General features: G+C 41.8%; 1 protein-coding gene across 3 annotated transcripts in view; it reads right to left on the reverse strand.

Annotated features, from left to right (window-relative positions):
- LOC105991955 (adenosine receptor A3-like) overlaps positions 1–25,304 on the reverse strand; it is a 150,143-nt gene that overhangs the window by 118,860 nt on the left and 5,979 nt on the right. Inside the window, exons 2-3 of one of the 3 annotated variants that reach the window (XR_001175380.1) lie at positions 16,306–16,537; positions 8,471–8,603 (exon numbers count right to left, since the gene is read on the reverse strand). The exons of the other annotated variants lie outside the window; for them this stretch is intronic. The gene's annotated coding sequence lies outside the window, so the exon portion shown is untranslated. Of the gene's footprint in view, positions 1–8,470; positions 8,604–16,305; positions 16,538–25,304 lie in introns of those variants that run through there. 3 annotated transcript variants of the gene reach the window in all.

Below are 25,304 nucleotides of genomic sequence, written 5' to 3' on the forward strand. Positions count from 1 at the left end.
CAGAAGTTTAGGGGGAATGATCGGATTGTGTTTTGTAGGCTGAGCCTGACCTCTAACTGCACCCCTTCCACCATACTTTTGGCTGGGTCAATATGGTTTTGGGTGTGGTGAACTCAAAAATATTCCCAAAGAGCAATGACGATTTTTTTATTTTATTTTATTTCTTTTGATGCCTGAGGACACCGTCTCTGCGGTGGGAGAATTTGGGGAGGTGTACCCAGGCCTCTCAATGAAGTTTTAATCGAAGCCTTGTTTCCTTTCCGTTGTTGCTTTTGGAATCGCCTTGTTTTGGAGTCCTGGCTTTGACAAGGGCACCTCCGCTGAACTTTTCCATAGCAGCTCTTGGATTTCTGCCCCCACCCCCACCCCTCCCATCTGCACGCCCCCATTTCCTCTCTTCTGTGTTTTGGCACTGCGAGAGACTGCTCAGTAAAGTAGCTGAGGAGTAATGAACCCAAAATACCTAAGAAACAAATGAGTCACCGCAGTTCCACAGCAGAGCTCTGATGATCAGCAGACGTGTTGGGGGGGGGGGTGTAATATAGCCCAGGAGATGGCTGCTGAGAGAGGAAAAGAGAGGGGGAGGGAAATAGAAACAAAACAAGCAAGTTGGCCAAGGTGGCTGACAGGGGCCAAGGGGGCGGAGGGGGTGGGGAACTCTGTCAGCTTGCAAAGGTGAGGTCAGTCCTGGGCTTGTCACACCCAGGCTGACTCAAGCTAAGCTCAGGCCCCCGAGGAACTAACTGCTCACACAGGCTATCTAGTAAACCTAAGCTGGACAAATCATCACATTGCTCTCATCTTTTGTGATCAAGCTCCGAGTCCTAGAGCGTGGAGTTCTTTTTATAAAGCTACAGATCAGGGACCAGAAATGATACCCCTCCAGGGCCATTCCCTTGCTAGTTATATGGCATCTGGGTACTCAAGAGTCAGGATTGAATTTGAATTTGTTCTTTGTACTTATGTCTTTGCTGTGTTTTTTGTTTGTTTGTTTTTAGAATGCACCTGTTTTCCAAGAGCTGAACTTGAAATGTAATAGTGGAATTGGGATGACCACCTCAAGGTCAAGGCTCTGGGTAATACTGGAGAGGACCATGATGCAATTCTTCTGAGAGATACTGAGATGCTGCCCACTCAGGACCAGCTTTACTTAGAAACCACCGGGCATTCTCCCTGGTAGCTTAGAACATGAATCTATCTTCTTATATGGAGAAGGGGAGAAGTAGAGTAGGTTAAGCCCATGTCTAACAGCCTGATTTCATGGAGTTTTCCCCTGACCAGCCCAGAGTCCTATTCTAAGACTTAAACTTTCCAATAAGAGTCCGGAAGGAAACACACACACACACACACACACACACACACACACACACACACGCAGGGAATAAGGACTATGATGTGGACAGTACTGTTAATATGCTATGACTATAAAGAGAATCTTAGAGGAAAAAAAATGACAAAATGTCCCTGAAGGTAGGCTCCCTCCACTCATGACGGTGACAGAATTTGATCACAAGCTCTCTGGTTCTCTTTTAGATCAAAACCAGGAAGCTGAGAGACTAGCTTAGAAATAAAGGCAACCAAAGTTAGTTGATGTGGATTTTTAAGCCTTCAGCCTTGTTCCGCTTGGCTAGTTCCAGCCGTGGGGGCTGGTGTCAGCCTATGGTTTATCTCTTACAACTCTCCCACCCCTATCCCGCATAAGTATAAAACCAGATGCCATGACTTGGAAAGAGCAAAGCTATTTCTCAAGAGGAAGTGGGAAGACATAATTCTAATACGGCTGTGACAGAAAGAAAACAACTATAGCTCCTGTGAAGAAAGACCAGATCCAAAACTGATCAAGGCAAACTTTCTAGTCCCCATTCAATTGCCCTAAGAGTGCTACATCTGCATATCTTAACTTCCACCCAGTTGAGGTAACTGTTGAATAACTAAAAAATCCTGTTTGGAAATGATTCATGAAAATCATCTTAGGGAAGTCTGTAGTATCTTAGCTGCAGAAAACTTCATTTCAAAATGCTTTCTTAAGACTATGTAAACAATACATATTTACAATAAAAATAAAAGGAAAAAAAAAAGACCTCCCGCAATAACCACAGCCTATAGCTTCAACCTTCACATACTAATTTTTTGTTGTTGTTGTACTGGCACTGGGGCTTGAACTTGGGGCCTCACACTCTGGCTTGGCTTTTTCTACTCAAGGCTGGTACTCTACCACTTGAGCAATACCGCCACTTCCAGCTTTTTGTTGGTTAATTGGAGAGGAGCTCCTCAGACTTCTGCTTAAGCTGGCTTCAAACATCAATCTTCAGATCTTAGCCTCCTAAGTAAGTAGGATTACAGATGTGAACCACCAGTGGCCTGTCTGGGGGCTGTCTTTCTTAAAATGCATAGTTGTAATCATCATAAGAGCTCCAGTTTCATGACTTGAAGACTCTTCAAACACATGCCATTGGGAATTAGGTATCGACAAATAAATTTGGAGGGAAGGGGGAGGACAGATGGAAGGGTAGATGAAGGCTATGAAGTCAATCTATCGTATAGATACTTAATAGGATGTGTTGAATGAGGAATGAATAAAAATAATATACTGAGCAAAAAGTGTGGGCTGGAGTTAAGGATGGCTCATGAACAATTCCCTACATACAGATGTATTTCTCAGAATGTATGTCTAAATAGAAATGGCCTGAATCAAGCCAAGCCAGGCAGAGTGTATAATATTTAACATCCACCATTAACTCTTGCTCTTAAGTAGAAAACCATCTGATAGAGAAACGAAGAGCATGCTTTTTCTCCATCTTTATTGCATGGACTACAAATCAACTTTCCTTTTTTCACTTCTTGAATTCTCAATCAAACTGGATTTATGCTAGGCTTAGTCAGACGATCCCTCCTAGAGAGTGTTTACAGCATCCTGTTTGTTTCTCAAAGGGAAAATTTGAGCTGAAAGTGTGCATTAAGCATAGTCTTCAGCAATTAATATCACGAAAAATAAAAAGCAAGAGCATTACAAATGGATTTTGTCATAATCCTACACCTCCCAAATGTATAAACTCCAGTCAAGTCCAGATCCCCAGCAGACACCCATCTGCTATATATTTCTAGTGTGATACTCCTCTGTTTATATTTGCTCATTTCCCTCACAGAGTGCCAGGAAAGAAAAAAAATGATATTTTAAAAAATTCATCTGCTAGTATTTATGCAAACACATTTTTTTCCAAGAGTGGGTTGAGCAATGTGAGTGAAGCAAACACAAATGCTTCTGATGGTTCACAGTGTGATTTTTTTTTTAATTTTTTGTCATAGGTCCTGAACTCTGGACCTGGGCACTGTCCCTGAGCTCTTCAGCTAAAGTCCGGTACTCTACCACTTGAGCCACAGCGCCACTTCCAGTTTAATTGGAGATAAGAGTTTCACAGACATTCCTGCCTGGGCTAACTTTGAAAAGTGATCCTCAGATCTCAGCCTCCTGAGTAGCTAGTGTAAGCATTATGCCCACCTTAGGTCCTCAGATCCACCCAGACCTGAGCTCCTCCCAGCTCTGGAGTTCCCACCATATAGCTGGCCCCTCCCTCTCTCTGCCTAGACCCACCTGAGCTTCCACCTACACACTTCCTGCCCTCAGTCTCCCCTGCTACGGGGATAGGGACTGATGCCTAGTGCTCCCTGGGGGGGGGGGAGGTTATGGCTCCTCTAATAAACCTTATAATAATCTTTCTCCTGTGCCTGCCTGCCTCTGCGTGGTCCCCTGGGATGGAGGATGTGAAGGAGCCTTCCGCTAGGATTACAGGCGTGAGCCACCAGCACCCAGCTTCCACAGTGTAATCTCAGTAAAGATAATGGAAAAAATATATAAAGCCCGGGACATCTGAAGTTGTTGATGGAGTGCAGGAATTGTCCTCTGACCAGCAACACCTGATAAGAGAGAAGTCCATGGTTGAATCTGTAAATGACATTGAGCTGCTTCTGTGTGCTAAGCCAATGTGGCAATGACAAAGGCTTATATCCCTGCCTAATATCAGAAAAGAATGAAAAGACAGCAGTTATTGACATAGGGAGAAAGGTATTATGCCTCTGTTAGGTGTCACTCTTTCCTAATGTTTTTCATACATTATTTCTTTTAGGTCTCACATCTGTTCTATGGTATTTTATCCTCACTTTTTTTTTTTAATGCAGATGGTGAGTCTTGAACTCTGGACCTGGGCGCTGTCCCTGAGCTCTTCAGCCAAAAGTTAGTGCTCTACCACTTGAGCCACAGCATCACTTCTGGTTTTCTGGTGATTACTTGGAGATAAGAGTGTCATGGACTTTCCTGCTCAGGCTAGCTTTGAACTGCAATCCTCAGATCTCATCCTCCTGAGTAGCTAGGATTATAGGTGTGGGCCACTGGTGCCAGGCTCACTTTTTTTTTTTTTTGCCGGTTGTCGGGCTTGAACTCTGGGCCTGGGCGCTGTCCCTCAGCTCTTCAGCTCATGGCTAGCACTCTACCACTTGAGCCACAGTGCCACTTCCGGCTTTTTCTGCTTATGTGGTGCTGAGGAATGGAACCCAGGGCCTCATGCGTGCAAGGCAAGCACTCTACCACTGAGCCACCTTCCCAGCCCTCACTTTTTTTTTTAATGCTGGTGATGGAACTTGGACTTAGGGCTTCCAGTTCTTACTCAGCTTTTTTTTTTTTCTGAAAGCTAATGTTGGGGCTGAGAAATTGGCTTAGTGTTAGAATGCTTGCCTAGCATGCATGAAGCCTGGATTCAATTCCTCAGTATCACATAAACAAAAAGCCAGAAGTGGTGCTGTGGCTCAAGTACTAGAGTGCTAGCCTTGAGCCAAAGAAGTTCAGGGACAATGAGTTCAATGTCTGTACTGGGTTTTAACTAGGATCCTCAAATCTCAGCTTCCTGAGTAGCTAGGATTACAGGCATGCGAGCCACTGATACCCAGCCTTATCCTCATTTTTTCATATCAAGAATCACAGTGGACATACAACTTGCTTAAGACTATGTAACAGTTGGGGGGGGCAGGTCCTGGGGCTTGAATTCAAGGTATGGGAACTGTCTCAGCTTTTACACTCAAAGCTAACATTCTACCAATTGAGAAACAGCCACACTTCTGGCTTTTTGGTAATTAATTAAAGAATCTCAGGAACTTTCCTGTTCACACTGGCTTTGAACTACAATCCTTAGTCTTAGTCTTCGGAGTAGCTAAGAATATAGGTATGAGCCACCAGTGCCTGCCCAGCTAAAAGGTTATTTTGAAAATTCATGATTTCTCCTGCCTCATACTTAAGAAGTTTTTAAGGCTGTAAATGTAATTATATTTATTTTTTGAATCTAAGTAGCTCACATTTGTTGTGGGCTTCATTTTAGATAGGCAAAGATTAAGCTTTGTAACTACTCCTATGAGGTAGATACTGCTATTATCCCCTTCTAAGAATAAGGAAACTGACTTTCCATATAAGTAAAATTGTCCAAGAAGAAATAGCAGAGCCTTGTCTTTACATACTACACTCCCAGTTTTCTCCTTGAGGAGCATGTTGAAACAACCATTCCATTCCTATCTCAATAATATATCAAGGCAACATGCAATATACACAGTATTTCAGTTTTTTTCTAAATCCCTCATCTTTTAATTTAAGTATCTGGAAGCTTAACATTTCATTTTGTTAACACTGTTTCTGAGGGAAACAAAGAAGGAGGATCCCAATTTGAGTCTAGCCTGGGCCAAAATCAGTGAGAACCTTTTGCAAAAACAAGCCAGGTATAGTAGCAATCTAGCTATAGTTCCAGCTATATATAGTTCGGGACGCTAGGATCATGGTCCAAGATCAGCCTTGGTAAAAACACAAGACCTCATCTGAAAAATGAGCTAAGAGCCAACAGACAAGGGGTATGGCTCAAGTAGCAGAGCACTTGCTTGGCAAGAATAAAGGCATGTGTATACGTATGTTCAACCTCTGGTACGAAGCTGTAAATAGAGAAGACCAGTACCGAAAACAAACCAGATAGTTTACACTGTGTTCAAGCTCAAGAACCAAGCTGTTGCTTTTAGAATTTCCCTTTAGGTTCAAGAAAAGTTTGAGGAAGAAACCTCTTCTTTCACTTGCTGCTAGGAACAGAAGAGAAGACAGTTACGTGCCATGGAGAGAATCCTTTATTCTCTCTTGGCCTCCTCCTTTCAGGTTTCTGCCACAAGATGAAATAAATTAGAGAAAAATCAAGGTCAGAAAGCTCTTGCACCAGTCCTCTCGAAGGCAGCCATGTTGATAGCCCCACACCACCATGGAGGAAATGGCCAATGGACCTAGTCTCAGAACAGAGGGTACCATTTTGGGAGACTCAAGCAGAAGAATGGAAAAAATGGAAAGACTTCAACTTATCCCAAAGACCTGAAATAAATTTAAAGAAATTCTTTATAGTTGGGAATGATGGTTCAGACCTGTAATCCCAGCACTTTGGAGGCTGAGGCAGAAGGATCACTAGTTCTAGGCCAGCCAGGGCTACATGACAAGATCTTATCTAAAAAAAAAGAAGAAGAAGAAAACAAAGAGGAAAGGAAGAAATGAAGGAAGGAAGGAAGGAAAGGGAAAAGAAGGAGGGAGGGAAGAAAAGGGGAGAGGAAGGGAGGGGGGAAAGTTGAGGGAAGAAGGGAAGGAAAAACTGCTTAAATAGTTGAATCACACTTTTTTTTTTTCAGTCTTGGGGCTTGAACTCAAGGCCATGGGGCCTGAACTCAAGGCCTGGGTTCTGTCCCTGAGCTCTTTTGCTCAAAGCTAGAGCTCTATCACTTTGAGCCACAGTTCCACTTCCAGTTTTCTGGTGGTTAATTGTAGATAAAAGTCTCATAGACTTTCCCGCCTGGGCTGGTTGTGAACCATTATCCTCAGACCTCAGCCTCCTGAGTGGCTAGGATTACAAGTGTGAGCCACCCTTACCAAGCTGAATCAGACTATTTTTAAACCTATGGTACTAAAATTAATTTTTCTCTCTTGCTACTCCGCAGATGAGGGATCACAGGGACAATAAAAGACAGCATAGTAATTTCGAGAAACAAAGAAACTGCATGTTCTTTACCCATCTGAGTGAAATGAGTGATTCTGCAAGCCTAGTTTCCACAGGAAGGCTGCACAGATGTGAGTTTCAGCCACCTGAGGCTGCCACATCTCTTACCCTCCCTCTCTAGAACAGCAGAGGGTGGAATCCTGAGGCTTTTATTTTTTTTAACGGCCTGATCCTCCACCCACTGAGGTCCACATGCTTATTTTTAGACAATATAAAAACATGTTCAGCCGGGTGCCGGTGGCTCATAGCCTGTAATCCTAGCTACTCAAGAGGCTGAGATCTGAGCCAGCCCAGGTAGAACGTCCGTGAAACTCTTATCTCATTAAACCACTAGAAAACCGTAAGTGGCGCTGTGGCTCAAGTGGTAGAGCGCTCGCCTTGAGCTGAAGAGCTGAGGGACAGCGCTAAGGCCCAGAGTTTAAGCCCCACGGTGGACAAAAGAAAAAGAAAAAGAAAAAAAGAACATGTTCATCAACCCCAACCACAGTTGTGCTGTTTTTGTTTGGTTTGGTTTGGTTTGGTTTTTGTCAGTCATGGGGCCTGAACTCGGCCTGAGCACTGTCCCTCAGCTCTTCAGCTCAAGGCTAGCGCCCTACCACTTGAGCCATAGCACCACTTCTGGCTTTTCCTGCTTATGTGCTGCTGAGGGATTGAACCCAGGGCCTCAGGCATGCAAGGCAAGCGCTCTACCACTGAGCCACTCTCCCAGCCCAGTTGTGCTCAGTTTTATAAACCGCCTGCCCCTCCTGCATGGAGGGTCGTATGATAGTGAACCTCCCACTTCCAAGGGATGGAGTTTCAGCCTCTTTAGTGCCTATGGGTGTCCAGGAAAGTGACTACATTAGAGGGTTCCCCATGAGAAAGGAAACTCATCCACGGACAGCCCTTTACTCCCAACATGAGAGCAAGGTACTGAAGACTCAGGAGGGAAAGAGAAGAAGAAAGTTGGAGTGAGCAGTTATAGTGGGTAGACTTACATTGCAGGTTAGCATGTCTGTGTTCAGGGTTGCAAAAGGTTGCTATTCCCCTAGAAATAGAATATGAGAAAAGCCTGCTTTTCAAGTATAAAACCACCTCTTTCTGTCATTGGAGAGTCTCCTTGAGGCCAGGTAGCAACAAGGTACCATTTAGAGGTACAGAAGCAGAAAGATGGAAGAATCTGGACAAACAAAAACCTTCATCTTATTCCAAAGGCACAAAAGTAGATCTAAAAAAATTAAGTCCCGGCATGGACACACCTATTATCCCAGCATCTGGGAAGTTGTTGCTAAGGCAAAAGGATCATGAGTTCCAGGAGGAAGAGGAGGAGGAGGAGGAGGAGGAGGGGGAGCTTGACACATAATAAATTGATACATTTAACTATAATTATTCCTTTTATAATAAGGGTAAGAATAGCATATTTTGAAGGTCACTTTAGGTTAAAATACTCCAAAATTTATTGACAAGTGAGTAAGGGTAAGCTTGGGCTGAATTCTCAACAAACAAGTCATAGCATATCTTCCCTCCATCGTGCCTCATCTTTTGCCAGGATCCATGCTCCACACCCTGCAAAGAAATTCATTCATTTAAATAAGCAAATCCCCAGCCAACCAGAGTTTAGAAACAACCATTCATCATTTAGACCCTTCCTATCTATAGTTAGTATGATCTGATAAATACTGACAAAGACAGTACCCAATGTCTGTCATGTTCCTCCTAAGAAGATGAGTTCAGGATCAAGTCCTTCATCATTTAGAACAGGCACATTAGCAAGATAACAGGAAAATAAATTGACTCCGGAGTCAGTAAGCTCTGAATTTTGAATCTTGACTTCACACCGTCCTGACTGATTGAGACTAAAAGCATTATCTTTTTAAAATGAAGATAATAACACCTGCATAATAGGTCTTATTTTGGAGGATTCAATGCAATTATTTATGTGAAGTTGAGTTGGCGCTCAGTAAATGTCAAGTCCCTCTTCCTCTTTTCCACTTTCCTGCTGAGATACTGAGTTAGACTAGACCAGGGGAAAGGAGGGAGGGACACTCATTAATGGCATGTCAGTTCATTTTCCTCATACTATTTTAAGAAAAGAGATCATGAAAAGGAAGGGAGGCAAGAAGCTACCTACTCATCCAAACTTTTCTACCTACTGAACACTGCCCTCTTTTCTTACTTAAATAATGATCCAAGTTGGGCTCCGGTAGCCCACACCTATAATACTAGTTACTCAGGAGGCTGAGATCTAAGGATCATGGTTCGAAGTTAACCTAGGCAGAAAAATCCTCAGGACTCTTATATCCATTTAACCACTAAAAACTGGAAGTGGAGCTATGGCTCAAGTGATAGAGCTCAAGCTTTGAGCAAAAAATGCTAAGCAAGAGTACAAGTTGCCTGAAATCCTAGCTACTCAGGAGGCTGAGATCTGAGGATTGTAGTTCAAAGCCAGCCCAGGCAGGAAAGTCCGTGAGACTCTTATCTCCAATAAACCACTAGAAAACCGGAAGTGGCGCTGTGGCTTAAGCAGTAGGGCACTCGCTTTGAGCTAAAGAGCTGAGGGACAGCACCCAGACCCAGAGTTCAAGCCCCACAACTGACAACAACAACAGCAGCAGCAACAACAACAACAAAAAGAGTACAAGTCCCTGAGTTCAAGCTCTCTAACACACACACACACACAATCCAAGTCTAGGTAGTTCTGAATTATTTATCTACTATGTAAACTTAGGAATTATTGTACCGTTATCTCTATGAAAGATAGAAAAAAATAAAGACACAAAAAAATCTACCCAACACAGTCCTCTTCCAAAATGGAGAATGTGGCCACACTGGGCCGAACATATCAAGTCTGGGTGGTGTCCAGTTTAGTCAAGGCATTCTGATGTCTCTTTTACAAGGGAGCCTGGACTGTAAGCTCTGTCAAGACCCTATTAGGGTTATGAGGACAACGCTGTCTCCTGTCCAATCATCTTTCATTATGCTACCTCAGTCACAGAGCATTCTACTTCCCTCCTACATTTCTATTAAAGCATCCAACCTTCAAACTCACTGAGATTTTGTCCTACTTCCTCACTGACTTTGTGTTCTTTATCAGCAGAGATCCCCAGATGAAACAGAGCCTGAGGACGTGGGGCCCCTGGGAAGGGAGCCTGAGCTGCTGACACACACACAAGTGCTGACACTGGAAAGTACCTTACGGAACCAAAAAGCCACTTCCTAGAGATGACAGCAGTGATCAACAGTTGATCACTGATTTGGGCTAGACCCTTGAAGCCAGCATCTCACCTCTGCCCTATGCCTCAGTTTCCCAGTATATGGGAAGAATAATGATAACAAAAAGAAATTGCCACTTACTGAACAACCTATCATCACGATAAGTTTGAATGATCTGACCGACTTTGCAATACTCTGGAAATTAATTACTATTTACTATGTACTCTAAGATGAAAGGTGCCCAAATGAAGTAGAGCTTAGGCCAATTGATAGGGTGTTTTGGAGCTGTAGTTAGCATTAACAAAATGTTCCATTAAGCTTGTAAATGGAACTTTCATTCTTGTCCAGGTAGAAAATGTTAGGGCACAATTTTTTTTTCCATTTATAAATTACTTTTTCCTGTTCCTTTCCAAGTTTTAGGAATTAACTGCTGTGTTGGAATTCAAACTCCACTCTCAGTTGAAATACTCAGGATTAAGATGTAAGAACAGGATAGTTATGAAGATCTTACTGGGAATTAAACTCATGTGCTGGGTACTGTCCTTTAGTTTTTCTATTCAAGGCTGGTCTCCTACCATTTACATCATGGTCCCGCTTTGGGCTTTATTTGGTGGTTAATTGGAGATGAGTCTCATAGGCTTTCTGTGTAGGCTGGCTGAGAACCATGATCCTCAGATCCTCAGATCAGCCTTTTAAGTAGCTAAGATTATATATGTGAACCACCAAAGCCTGGTTTCCCTCCCCCCCATAAATAGATAGATGATAGATAGATTGATAATCTGAAGATTGTATCTCTGTGAGATCCTGTTCAACCTAAACTCTGAAAATTGTCTTTGTCTCCAGTTGCAGTGTCAAGCAATCTTCATTTCAAAATCATTTTAGAAATGTAGCTAACTTTTTGCTCTTGGTCTTTGCCTCTCCGATCAAACTTAAGAGTACCAATAGAAAAGTTTGCAACAATCATTTGCAATTTGCTATCTTCATCCTCTGACGGTAAAAGATAGGAAGTGGGCTGGAGCAGCTATGATGAGCTGCTCTGATGAGAACCAGTGAGTACTGGAAGAAGTGGGAAATTTAGGAGGGGCCTAGGTTGGCAGGCTGACTCTGCTAATGCCAACACTGGCACTGTCAGCATCTACAGACTGCTGAAGGCAGCATAGGATCTGTGTAACACTCTGTATTGAAGCTGCCCTATCTGTGAACATCAGGATGGCTGAGGAGCCAAGTCCCTGCACCCTGCCTGCTAATCCTCACTCAATGCTGTCAGTCACACTGCCTGCTTTGAAGCTGGGTACCTGTTTCTTGTCAAACTACAGTCTCTGCCTCATTCACACTTTCTCAATGTTGCTCCTCACTGCCAGATTTCCATCCAAATCCTTTTTTCCTGAGAGGTCCCTATTATACCTTGGGACTACAAGAAACTAATTCCCAAAGGTCATAGTTAGGAGATCTGAGAATCACAGTTCAAAGCTAGCCCAGGCAGGAAAATCCTTGAAACTCTTTTTTTTTTCTTTTTCTTTTTTGGTCGTGGGGCTTGAACTCTGGGCCTGGGCGCTCTCCCTGAGCTCTTCAGCTAGCACTCTACCACTTGAGCCACAGCACCACTTCTGGATATTTTTAAAAAATGTAGTGCTGAGGAATTGAATCCAGGGCCTCATGCATGCAAGGCAAGCACTCTACCACTGAGCCATCTTCCCAGCTCCCTGTGAGACTCTTATCTTTAATAAACCACCAGAAAAATAGAAGTGGCACTGTGGCTCAAGTGGTAGAGGGCTTGCTTTGAGCTGAAGAGTTCAGAGATAACACCAAGGCCCAGAGTTCAAGCCCCACTTCCAGCAAAAAGAAAAGTCATTATCATCTCCAATAAAAATTAAATAAAAAATAAAATGGTAATAATACATAATTCAATAAAACCATTTCTAACACGTGGTTTTGGATTTCTTTGGATTGCTTGGTATCTTTATTTGGTGCCAGTCTACCACAAAGCTGGAGAGAAAAATTCATTGTCTTATAAATGTATCCTCAAAACAATTATTAAATTAAGGAAGCCTCAAGCCCTCCATTGAATCTGATGGGCAATGTGTTTTGAAGCATCCACAAGCATGTCACAAGTTCAAGTTAATAGTGATAAATTTCCATTCAACTCAAGACAACTGACCTGGTTTCTTGCTGGAGAGAAGTCAGTGGCCACCAGATTGGGATGGTTTAAAGATCTGCCTAAGTAGTCCTCATAGCTCACAGATAACAAAAGAAGGGGAAACACAACCCCAGGCTATCCCATAAGATGTTGAGTGGGTCTAGCAGGACTGGTGGTTTTCACAAGGTTGTGTTTTGCCAATCATTTTGACAAATTAAACACCCCCAGTACAAGCCAGGTATTGGTGTTTATGGCTTAAACCTTTAATCCTAGGTGCTCAAGAGGCTGAAATCTCAGGATCAAGGTTTGAAGCCAGCCCAGGAGACTCTTACCTCCAATTAACCACCAAAAAGCCAGAAGTGGAGTTGTGGCTCAAGTGGTAGAGCACTATCCTTGACTGAAAAAGCTAAGCGACAGTGCATAGGTGTAGAATTCAAAACCCAGTACCAAATACACACACACACACACACACACACACACACACACACAAAATTCCGCAATTGTAGCCAGGTGTTGGTGGCTCACACTTAACCCTATAATCCTAGCTATTCAGGAGGCTGAGATTGAGGTTCAAAGTCAGAGTGACCAGACATTTTTTTTTCAATTTTATTGTAAGGGTGATGTGCAGTGGGATTATAGTTACATAAATAAGCTAATGAATACATTTCTTGTCAAACATTGTTAGCCACCCCCCTCCCCTCGTTTTCTGAGCAGACAAATTTGTTGCCCTCTTATTTTCAGGCACCTACCAGAAAACTAGAAGTGGAGCTGTGGCTCAAGTAGTAAAGTGCCAACCTTGAGCAAAAAAACAAGCAAGAGCTCGAGGCCCTAGTTCAAGCCACGCGCCAGCACACACACAGACACAAAAGAAATCTCTGCTAATTTTACCCTCCAAACTGCAATGCAAACTTTGCCGATGCAGAAATAAACAAACTCAACACATATTGGGTGAAAGAAAGAAGAATTCAACGTGACCACCAAAATGACCAGATGTCCAAATACATTTACAGGCCAAAGTCTTGGCTTCAGAGCAAAGAAAACTGGGCCGCAGCAATGGCCTGTGCCTTCAGAGATCAAGGTGACAGATTGCAGGGCCACGCTTCTGCTTGCTCAGGATACAGTCGGTTTAGGCCACGCAGCTGGCGCTGCAGGTTTTAGACACAAAAGTGTTTGCTGGTGAGAGGAGATCAAAATAATCCCCATTAAGTTCCCATTATCTTAAAATTTAGAAACTAATGAAAGGCTTCCAGAGCAAGCAGAGCAGCAGGGGGGGGACCTCTGATGGACGCTACCCTCTGTGCGGATGTCACTGTGGTTGCTGTGGGTATGCTGAATGCTGAGGGCTTGATCGCAGTTTCCCTGGAAGCAGCCAAGGTTGATCAGACACCCAAGACTCAGAATCCATGATGAAGAAACAGAGAAGTAGCCTAGAAATGAGGCTGGCACTGAAAGAGACCATTGGCCTGAAGGACGGCTTCTTTATGATTTCTGCTAGATATTTCTTACATCTGTGTTCCTTGGATCTGTCTTTGGATAGATGTCATTTTCTGTGTGTGTGTGTGTGTGTGTGTGGTCGGTCATGGGGCTTGAACTCTGGGCCTGAACGCTGTCCCTGAGCTCTTCAGCTCAAGGTTAGTGCTCTACCACTTGAGCCACTATGCCACTTCTGGTTTTCTGAGTGGTTTGTTGGAGATAAGAGTTTCATGGACATTCCTGCCCGGGCTGTCTTTGAATCGAGATCCTCCGATCTCAGCCTCCTGAGTAGCTAGGGTTACCAGTGTGAGCCACCGGCACCTGGCTTAGACTTAATTTTTGATGCTCAACTAAATAACTTACTTAGTTATTTTTTGTTTGCCAGTCCTGGGGCTGGATCTTGGTGCCTAGATGCTATCCTAGAGCCTCTTTGTGCCCAAGGCTAGCACTCTACCACTTGAGCCACAGCACCACTTCCGGCTTTTTCTGAATAGTGTTTATAGGAGATAAAAGCCTCAGACTTTTCTGCCCAGGCTGGCTTCAAACTGTGATCCTCAAATCTCAGCCTCCTGAGCAACTAGGAGTAGAGGTTCACACCTCATACCAGTACCTGGCTGCTCCCAGATTCCTTTCTTTCTTTTCTTTTTTTTTTTTTCTGGTCCTAGGGCTTGAACTCAGGGACTAGGCACTGTCCCTGAACTGCTTTTGTCCAAGGCTAGCACTCTACCACTTGAGCCACAGTGCCACTTCTGGCTTTTTCTGTTTATGTGGTGCTGAGGAATCGAACCCAGGGCCTCATGCATGCGAGGCAAGCACTCTACCACTAAGCCACATTTCCAGCCCCTGCCCCCAGATTTTTTTTGGGGGGTCCAGTTGTGGGGCCTGAACTCTGGGCCTGGGTGCTGTCCCTCAGCTCTTCAGCTCAAGGCTAGCACTCTACCACTTGAGCCACAGCACCACTTCCGGCTTTTTTTTTCTTATGTGGTGCTGAGGAATCGAACCCAGGGCCTCATGCATACGAGGCAAGCACTCTACCACTAAGCCACATTTCCAGCCCCTGCCCCCAGATTTTTTTAAGTGAGGTCCTCCAAAAGGACTCTGTCAGCTCTATGGTTCTAAAGCTAAGTTTTCATCCTCTTCCAGACAGAGGGGCTCTTCATGAGAGATAAGGGTGCTTATTCTCCTGGCAATAAGTATCTCCTCTCCCAGAGCTGATAAATGACTGCCAATGTTTTCTGTTGAAATATGACATGTCAACCATTCTGTATCACATCTTGGCACTGCACAGCCCAGTCATACCACCTCATCCTGTGGTTTTGAGCCAAGAGTGTGCCTGGCAGCACTTAGCCCCACAGAGGGAATCTGGGCCCTCTCTGCTCTCTCTACCACACTCCTACTGAAACACAGTGGAGATTATCCAGCTGCCAGTAGTGGTGTTGTTATTATTACCCTGATGTGTAATAAATTAAGGCAAGGCTCTGTTCTCACTTTAAGGGCTGCCAATAGTTTTATTGTAACAACTCCAAGATGTGAGTTTTCCTTTTTAGGCAGAGTAGAGGAAGCTGTGAAATTTGAAGAGAGAATAAAAGGATACCTGAGTAGAGTTTGCAAGGCAAGTATTACACTTGTCCTTCAGCTCATCAGGACAGCCAATATCTAACTTGGTGTGTGTATGCATGCGAGTGTGTGTGTGTGTGTACATGTGTGTGTGTGCATGTGTGTGTGTGTGTATGTGTGTACTGGGGCTTGAACTAAGGGCTTGAGCACTGTCCCTTACCTTTTTCTCCCAAAGATGATGCTCTACTACTTGAGCCACAACTCCACTTCTGGCTTTTTGGTGGATAATTAGAGGTAAATGTCACAAATTTTCCTGCCTAGCTTCAAACTGTAATCTTCAGATCTCAGCTTCTTAAGTAGCTAGAATTATAGGCATTAGCCACCAGTGCCTGGCAGAAACATCTTACATTTTTGTGCTTCATGGCATTAGACAAGTTCAAGATCTGACCCTGCCCACAGAATTTATTTGAATTCATTTTCCTATCAATGTCTCAGTGATGTGGTTTGTGGAGCTGATCTCTTCTATCACACTAAGATTTTCTTTCCCTGATAAGCCTGAGCTGACTGGAAGATCACAAATTGGTTCTAGAATTCATTAAATTCAGCAAATGACCATTAGTGAGATACTTGCATAGCCTGAAATCATAATACTTTGTTTTGGTGATTACAGCTCAGAGGGCACACATAGGAGCACTGAGAAACTCTCCAAACTGCAGGAAGATCACACTCTGGTTCAGATGTCTGTCAAGAGCCTGTGCCTGGCATTCTTCCCTTCACAGCATGCATTCTGGATGTGGGAGGCAGGGGAAAGACTTGAGACCTACTTCCCCTCTGCCCTTGACCATGTTTAAAACCCAAGCAAGGCCTATAATTATATCCCCTACATACCTCATACTTCATTCATTATTATTTATTTATTTGTCAAGAGCCTTCCTTGCCAATAGCAAACTGTATTTCTGTTTTAGAACATAGTATTAAAAAAAGAAAAAAAAATCTCCAAAGTACTCAAATGTTAGTCACTCAAGGTTTCTTAATGGGCTGGAGATGTAGCTCATGTAGTACAATGCCAACCTATTAGTGAAATGGCAGATTCTGAGTTCAAGTCTTGCTCCTTGACCCCCTGCAAAAAAGAAAAGAAAAGCAAAACATATTTCTTAAGCTCTGGTCTTTCTTCTATCTTTTTCTGCTATTGTTACCCCAATTCTTTTCTCCAGAGTGCTAGTACTGCTCTTTATATATTATAGCAGTCCCTAAACATATTAAGCTAGTCAGCACATGGTTGATAATCCATGTATAAATGTTGATTAATTAGCTTTCAAAATAGACTTCCAGTTGTTTATTGCTGTTGTTGTTGCATAGTACTGGGTTTTGTTTCTTTGTTGTTTTTGTGTTGGTACTGAGACTTGAATTCAGGGTCTTGTACTCTTGCTTAACTTTCTTGCTCAAGGCTGACACTCTACCATTTGAGGCACACTTCTACTTCTAGCTTTTTGTTGGTTATTTGGAGATAAGAATTTCTTAGATTTTCTGTCTGGATTGGCTTAAAACTGCATTCCTCAGACCTCAGCTTCCTAAGTAGCTAGGATTATAGACATGAGCTACATGCACCAAACTCAGTTCTGGGGTTTGAACTTAGGGTCTTGCAGTTCCTAGACAGGAGCTCTACTCCTTCAACCATACCTCCAACCCATTTTGTTTTTAGTTATTTTTCAGATGGTCTTGAATGCTTGTCCAGGGCTGGTCTCAGACTTCCATTCTCCTTTCTGTGCTTTCTACAGAGCTAACAGATAGGTAGACCACCATACCCAGCTTGCTTTTTGAGATGAGGTTTCATTTTTCTTTTTTCTTTTTGCCTCAGATGTCCTGAACTTTGATCATCCCAAAACCCATCTCCAAAACAGCTGAAATTACAGGCAGGCATCACTATACCCACCCTCCTCCAGCTTAATCTACCCCTAGCTAATATTTCCCTGGTGTACTACATTATCCCTGTACTGCCCTGAAAAACAATGCATTCCTTATGAATTTACAGTTCCAAATGACAAACTCTCTTGGTAATCCCCTTGGTAAAACCCTCCCACTGGCCTCTCCCCCATTCCTCCTTGGAAAATACCACACTCCTTTGTTGGAGATTCATTGTTAGCAGCAAATATTGGTTGCTAACCTTGATGCAGAAAACAATTCTCTGACTTCAGTTATTTTCACGGGTTCAGTTTTTCCTTTATTTCCCCATAATGCACTCTACCTCTATTTAATTTGTAACAACTTAATCAGTAAAACATTGGAAAGACTGAGGTCATAATTTCTGAATCTGGTTTGAATTTGCGATATACTCCCTTGGCTCAGAATTAATATTATAAATGTAGTGGAAGAACTATTCAAACGGGTAGTTTTTGGTAGCTAATTTAACAAGTTATCAAAAGGTAAATTAGAAACTCTTCGGGGGAGGGGCTTAACTCTACCCCACTATTGCCCCCTGTTACAAAACACACACACACACACACACACACACACACACGCACACACACACACACACACAGAGCATGGAAGATAATAGGAGATGGATAAAGTCTTCCCTTGCATTCCCGTTAGGTTGTATCATTGTTGGAAGATACTGATTCTCATCTAGAGGCAGATAAGGGCAGAGCAAGAAGTTCCAATTCAGCTCTAGCTTTTTGCTACAATCTTTTTTCTTAAGGTCTCTTTGGCTTACGGTGTTCTTTCTAATGAATCAACAGATTAGTCTGTACTGTTTTGTCTCTCATAGTTTGTCATTTAACTTAATTCTTGCTTTTAAAGATTGGGCTGGGAAGATGGCTCAGTGGTAGAGCACTTGCCTTGCATGCATGAGGCCCTGGGTTCGATTCCTCAGCACCACATAAGGAAAAAGAAAAAAGCCAGAAGTGGCGCTGTGGCTCAAGTGGTAGAGTGCTAGTCTTGAGCTAAGGAGCTGAGGGACAGAGCCCAGGCCCAGAGTTCAGGCCCCATGACCGGACCCAAAAATAAATAAATAAATAAAGATATCTAGATAGATATTAGTATTCTCCACTTATATATGAGGAAGCAAATACTTAGAAGTATTACGAAAGTTATACTAAGAGAACTAGATTCTTTAGATTTCAAGCCTACCACTGTAGTACTACCACTTCTTTTTGTGTGTGTCCGTCTCTGTCTGTATTGATACTTGAACTCTGGGCCTTGCACATTTTTGTTGTTGTGGGTTTTGTTTTGTTTTGTTGTTGTTTTTTTGGCCTTGTAATCTTGCTTCGCTTTTTTGCTCAAAGCTGGATCTCTACTCCTTTAGCCATACCTCCACTTCCAGATTTTTGCTGGGTAATTGGAGAAAAAAATTCATGGACTTTACTGCACAGAGTTTGCTTCAAATCTTGATCCTCAGATCAGGCTTCAGCTAGTAGCTAACTATATAATTTTTTCCTATCTGGCATTTAACTTTGTGCTAATAACACTTTATATACAAGAATCAGAATTGTCTGTGGTTTTTCTTATATAATATGTAGCGCACAGAAATCCTAGAATACCAAATATTATTGTAACAGAAACTCAAGAGCTGTCACTGGCTCCTGACTTTTACTCAATAAACATTCAAGGATATTTATAAACATTTACACAAAGTTCTCATTGGAAACCTGAAGCTGTGGACACTTTCAAACATAGGTTCAAAGACGGGTACATGTGGCTCATACCTATAATCCTAGCTCTCCAGAGGCTGAGACCTGAAAATTACAGTTAGAAGCTAACCCGGGTAGACAAATCCACAAGACTTTTATGTCCATCCAATTAGACAACAAAGCTCAAGAAGTGGATCTGTAGCACAAATAGTAGAGCATCAGCCTTGAGTGAAAAGCTAAGGGATGGTGTTCAAGCCCCAGTACTGTCTCTGTCTCTCTCTGTCTCTCAGTCTCTCTGTGTCTGTCTCTGTGACTGTCTCTGTGTCTGTCTGTCTCTGTCTCTGTCTCCCTATCTCTCTGTCTCTCTGTCTCTCTCTTTCTCCCTCATACACACACAGTAGGTCCAATTGTTACACAGAAGGTTAGAATAGTAAAATGTTAGTTGTTGTTCCTTTTGGACAAATATAGTGAATCTAAAAGTCACACTACTTCAGTTTATTTTAAAGCATCAACCTAAGCATCATGGATATGAAAGAAAAAAATAAAACTCTACTTAGATCTTTAAAAAACAGAGTACTTAAATTAGAATCATACCAGTTTTTAAAGAATAATTTGGTTAGTGAATAGCCATTTGTATTTTCTATTAGAAAAGACTTTTTTTTGGTACTTACTATGTATCAGTTATCATTCTACTTTTTTTCCCTTGTTAATACTGAAATTTGAACTCAGAGCTTCAGGTGACCATCAGCTCTACTCCAACTTATTTGTATAGGCTGGCTTCAAACTGATATCTGTATGCAGGATTATGAGTATTATTTAATTTAACAATAAGGTAGGCTAGGGGCTGGTAGCTCAGGCCTGTTATCCTAGCTCCTTAGGAAGCTGAGATCTGAGGATGGAGTTTTGAAGCCAGCCCGAGTAGATAGATCTGCAAGACTATTATCTTTAATGAAGTAGTAATATACCAGAAGTGGAGGTATGGCTCAAGTGGTAGAGCACCAGTTTGGAGCAGAAAAATCCAACCAAGAGTACAACGTCCTGAGTTATATAAAGAAAAAAAAAACACAAAGAAAAAACAGGGTGAGCCAGGTGCCTGCGGCTTATGCCTGTTAGTGGACCTACTCAGGAGGCTAAGATCTGAGGATCACAGTTCAAAGCCAGCCCAGGCAGGAAAGTCTCTAAGACACTTTCTCCAATTAAATCACAGGAAAACCCAGTAGTGGAACAGTGGCTCAAGTGGTAGAGGGCTATCCTTGAGCAAAAGGAGCTCAGGAACAATGCCCAAGTGCAAGCCTCAAGTAAAACAAAAGTAAAAGCAAAAAACAGGGTAAATGTTATCTAAATTTTATATTATAAAAGTAGCTGAATCATGTAATTTTAACTCCTTTGTACAACGTCTTTATAATAACAATACTATTACTACTAATAATAATGATAAAGAAAATTGAGTCCCAACAGGTTAAGCAATTTCCCTGGGGTAACAAAGCTAATAAGTATATTTTATTTATGTTTTTGTTTTTTACTTATTTTTGTGTGCCAGTAATGGGACTTGAACTCAGCAACTATAGCATCGTTTCTTAGCTTGGTCTCTCAAGTTTGCACCCCCTCATTTCAGCCATAGCTCCACTTCTGGCTTTTTGGTGGTTAATTGAAGATAACAGGCTCATGAACTTTTCTTCCTTAGGCTGGCAATCCTTAGATCTAGCTTCCTGAGTAACTAGGACTACAGACCTAAGCTGCTGGCACTCCAGCAAAATTGCTCTTCTAGAATTTTACCTAAATATTTAACCACCTTTAAGTTTTTCAGGTAAATATGGGACATTCGGTAACATTTGAATTTCAGATAAATAAATCCTAAGTAAATATTACTTGAAAGGTGTTTGTAGAAAAATGTATTTGTCATTTATTTGAAATTCAAATTGACCTAGGCATCCTGTATTTTTATTCGCTAAATCAATTAACCCTAAATACAGTATTTTTTTGTTCTCTGTAAATTCAGATGTCTATATGTTGATTTTGCTTAAGTTGCTCATGCGTGAGTTTTGCTACAGGAGAAATAATGTCAGTGCACCTCTGTAAAACCCTCCATTTATGCATTAATGGAGGCCTCCTTGTCCTGGTGATCACCTTCTCCCTGATTCAACAAGTTTATCTGCCCAATAAGGAAGACTTTGCTTACTCTTGACACTTTCTGAACCCTGTCTACCTTGGTCTCTTCCCACCTCTCCCTTTATTTTTTTGCTGGTCATGGGGCCTAAACTCTGGGCCTGGGTGCCGTCCCTCTGCTCTTCAGCTCAAGACCAGAACTCTACCACTTGAGCCACAGCACATTCTGCTTTTTCTGTTTATGTGGTGCTGAGGAATTGAACCCAGGGCCTCATGCATGCAAGACAAGCACTGTCCCACTGACCCACCTTCCCAGTCCCATCGCTCCCTTTTTGTTGGCTGGTACTGGATCTCAAACTCAAGGCCTGAGCACTGTCCTTTAGCTTTTATGCTGACAGCTAGCACTCTGTCCCATTGGGTCACAGATCCACTTTCAGCTTTTTGATGGTTATATGGAAATAAGAGTCTCACCAGCTTTCCTCTAGGGTGACCATCAGATGATCATCAGATCTCAGCCTTCTGAGTAGCTAGGATTACAGGCATAAGCCATTGGTGCCCACCTATGGGCTTTCTCTTCTGTGTCCAGCTGTATGGAGCCTGATGGTACTTATCAACATCCAATTTCTTTACTGCAGGAATCCTTGACTCTTTCTAGGAGTTGCATAGCTGAGTTAGTAGCTGCTTCCTTCCAGATGACAAGATTCATAGGCAGAAATGGCAAAGAATGAGCAGGATAGAGCTTAGCAGAAAGAGACTTTGTGTATAAAGCCCGTTGTATAAAATATATAAATTGGTAACATATGTATTGCCAAGTAACTTTCTTTCTTCCAAAACTATTTTTATTGTTATCATAAAGGTGATGTACAGAGGGGTTACAGTTACACAAGTCATGTAAAGAATACTTTTATTTTTTCTGGTAGTGAGGCTTGAACTTTGGGCCTGGGCATTATTCCTGAACTCCTTTTGCTCAAGGCTAGCACTGTATCTCCTGAGCCACGATGCCATGTCTGGCTTTTTCTGTGATTTAATTGGAGATAAGTATCTCCCAGATTTTCCTTCCCAGGCTGGCTTCAAACTGTAATCCTCAGATCTCAGCTTCCTGAGTAGCTAGGATTACAGGCGTGAGACACCAGTGCCCAGCTAAGAGTACTTTTTTTTTTTTGACAATGTTACCCCTTCCCTCACTCTCTCCAAGTTTTTTCCTGCTGTCCCCATTTATTTTCCACATACTGTCCAGTGAATACTACTGCTGCTTTGTTCATCCTTTGTCCCTCCATTTCTGTGCCCCTCCACTTGCCCTTCCAAAGACAGATAAAGGAACAAACAAGACAAAAACAAAACAAATGTTTCCATTTCCTGGCATTCATTTTGATAAATATTATTTTATATGATCAGAGGCACATAGGCATTATGCCTTTGTGTTCACTTTTTAAAAAATTGAACCTAGGGCCTTGCTCATGCTAAACATGCATTCCACCACTGAGCTACATTTCCAGCTTAACAAGTTAATCTTGACTATCTGTGTGTTTTCTTCACTCTCTATAGCTCTCATGCAATGTACATCAAACACCTGACTGCTTGCCTTCTTTTACCAACCCATAACTTCATATGAGAAATAGAGTTCATTCCTTCTCAGCTTCCCTCTTTCCTTCCCTTTTTCTTTTCCTCCCTCTCTCCCTTCTTCCCTTTTTTACTTCCTTCTTCCTTCCCTCCTGTCTCTGTCTATGGCTCTTTCTCTGTTGTTGCTGTTGTTGTTTTCCAATAGAGTTCCAGGCTGGTATTGAATTCACAATCCTCTGGCCTTACCCTTCTGAGTGTTGGGATTATAAGTGTGAACCACCACCATTCCCCATTTCAGAAACTGTCTCTAATGGCAACCTTGAAGCTAAATATATTATTCTTCAGATTACAGAATGCATTGAAAAACAAATACAAAGGTCTCTGAAAGTAGTTGACCTTTCTTGTCTAGCTGAGAAGTGACTGTCTATATACAAGCCTAGATATTCCTACAATTATCTCTATAGTGAAGGTTTTAAAATTTTGTCAAATAGCACGAATTTTTATGATCTCAACATAGAATAATGTTAACTATAAAAGTAACATTTTGTCATAATGTACCAGTTTTTAATGAATGTTTTACATTCATTAGTTGTCTTAGTTTTTAACCAAACTCTATTGATTTATTTATTTGTTTATTTATTTATGGTACTGAGGTTTTAACTCAGGGTCTTGATCTTGCTAGGAAAACAGCACCCACTGAGCCACATCTCTAGCCCTACTTTTTTTTTTTAAGATAAGAAAACTGGGACTGCAAGAAGTTAAGCAATTTGCCCAAGTTCACACAGCTGGTAAGTGCCAGAACCTATACTTTAACCTGTATCATCTCACTCCAGGTACCGTATACCCCTCTGCTACACAACAATATCTACATATCACAAGATCAGTAGATAAGGCCTCCAAGAAGAAGCAGTTAAAAAATATATCACATCAGTTGCTGAGTTCCACTTCAAAGGCATGAAACCTTCTCCTTGTTAAACAGTAAACATCTTCAGGAAGAAGAATGGCAAAATGGGCAGAAAGGTAGCAAGTGACCTAGATGGTATGATTAAATGAAATAATACCATACTACTGGTGACTCTCCACATGAGCTGGACATGAGCTAAACTAGTTTGTACCCAGATTCAACTAAACAAGTGCACTGGTCACTAGTTTGAAGATTATAGCAATGTCAATTTGCCAAAGAAGATTCTCAATGCTTCCTCATTTGCCACACTTACAAGGTCCACTGGTAATAAACAATTATTACCAGTAATAATGAAGAACTAAATTATGGAGCAAATTTTGAATAGCACCAATAGAGATAAGATGCACTTATCACATAATTAAAACATACAACTAAGTAAGGAACCAGATGGTTGGCTTATTTTCTTTTTCTCTCTTTCTCCGTGTATGAACATATGATCCTGAATTTCTATTGAGAATTTTATAATGAACAAAATAGACTAAGTTTTTATTTTCTAATACATTGATCCAATTGGTGATTTTTGTTGTTGTTACTCATTTTATTAATTATTGCTGTTGCTCTTTGTTTGGCAGTGCTGGGGATAGAATTCAGAGCTGTGTGCTTGGCGGGAAAGAGCTCTACTACTTGCGATATGCCTCCATTTGTTTGCTTTCAGTCTGTTTTCAAATAGGACCTCTCATTTTTGCATGACTGTTCTTAGACTATGATCTTTCTATTTCCTTCTCCTGAGTAGCTGAGACTACAGGTGTGTATTTCCATATATAGTCCCTAAAGCCAATGTGTTGATTCTCAAAGAGTCAGGTACCACCTAGGGGCCTTTCCAATTTACTGCAAAATGAGGATGATAGTACCTAATTTAATACTGGGTTTTGATAGGATTAAATTAGTTATTGTGGGATCATTTCAAAAACTATAACATGACTAGCCAATGCCAGATCATACTTTTACCCTCTGCAAGACAAGCTTTAATTTTTCCTGTCTATACCCTCAGTCTCATGAGTGAGACATTGGCAAGTGTTAGGCTTCAGTTCAGGTCTGTTAAATCAATGATCATAAGGTGTTACATGTGGGAGGTATATATTTTATTGAAAATGTTATCCCTGGGGATCAGGGTGTCACTTTACTGCCCCACCACTTGCCGGGCATGCATGTGACCTTGGATTTGACCCCCAGTACTGAGAATAAATATCTACATACATACATACATACATAGCTTTAAATTTCATAAAACCCACTAAAACAAGAGAAAACACATTAGGTTTCAAAGGGCATAGCCTGTGCAGTTTTCTCATGGGTTACAAGATTCTAAGAGTTCAATCCCTAAAAATACATTTTCTAAAATGGAAGGCTCCTTTTCTATTGATTAGTGTCACAATCTGAATGCTTTTTAAAGGCCTTTCTATAAATTGATCCTGAAAGTAGCTCTCCTGATCCTGCCAGGTCTGAACATCATACCCTCTAGAGTTACAGGCTATAACTGAATTGTTGAAGTATCTTAAGTGTGGGAGACAATTTGAAAAGATCCTTAGCCAGTTGTAATATGAAGAGAAACAATGTCATCTAAGGGCATAAAGATATTCTCCTGAGAGGTAGTAATATTACTATCAGCATTAGACAAAGTCTAAATT

The sequence above is a fragment of the Dipodomys ordii genome, unplaced genomic scaffold, assembly GCF_000151885.1.
Source record: "Dipodomys ordii isolate 6190 unplaced genomic scaffold, Dord_2.0 Scaffold78, whole genome shotgun sequence".
Classification (NCBI taxonomy): Eukaryota; Metazoa; Chordata; class Mammalia; order Rodentia; family Heteromyidae; genus Dipodomys; species Dipodomys ordii.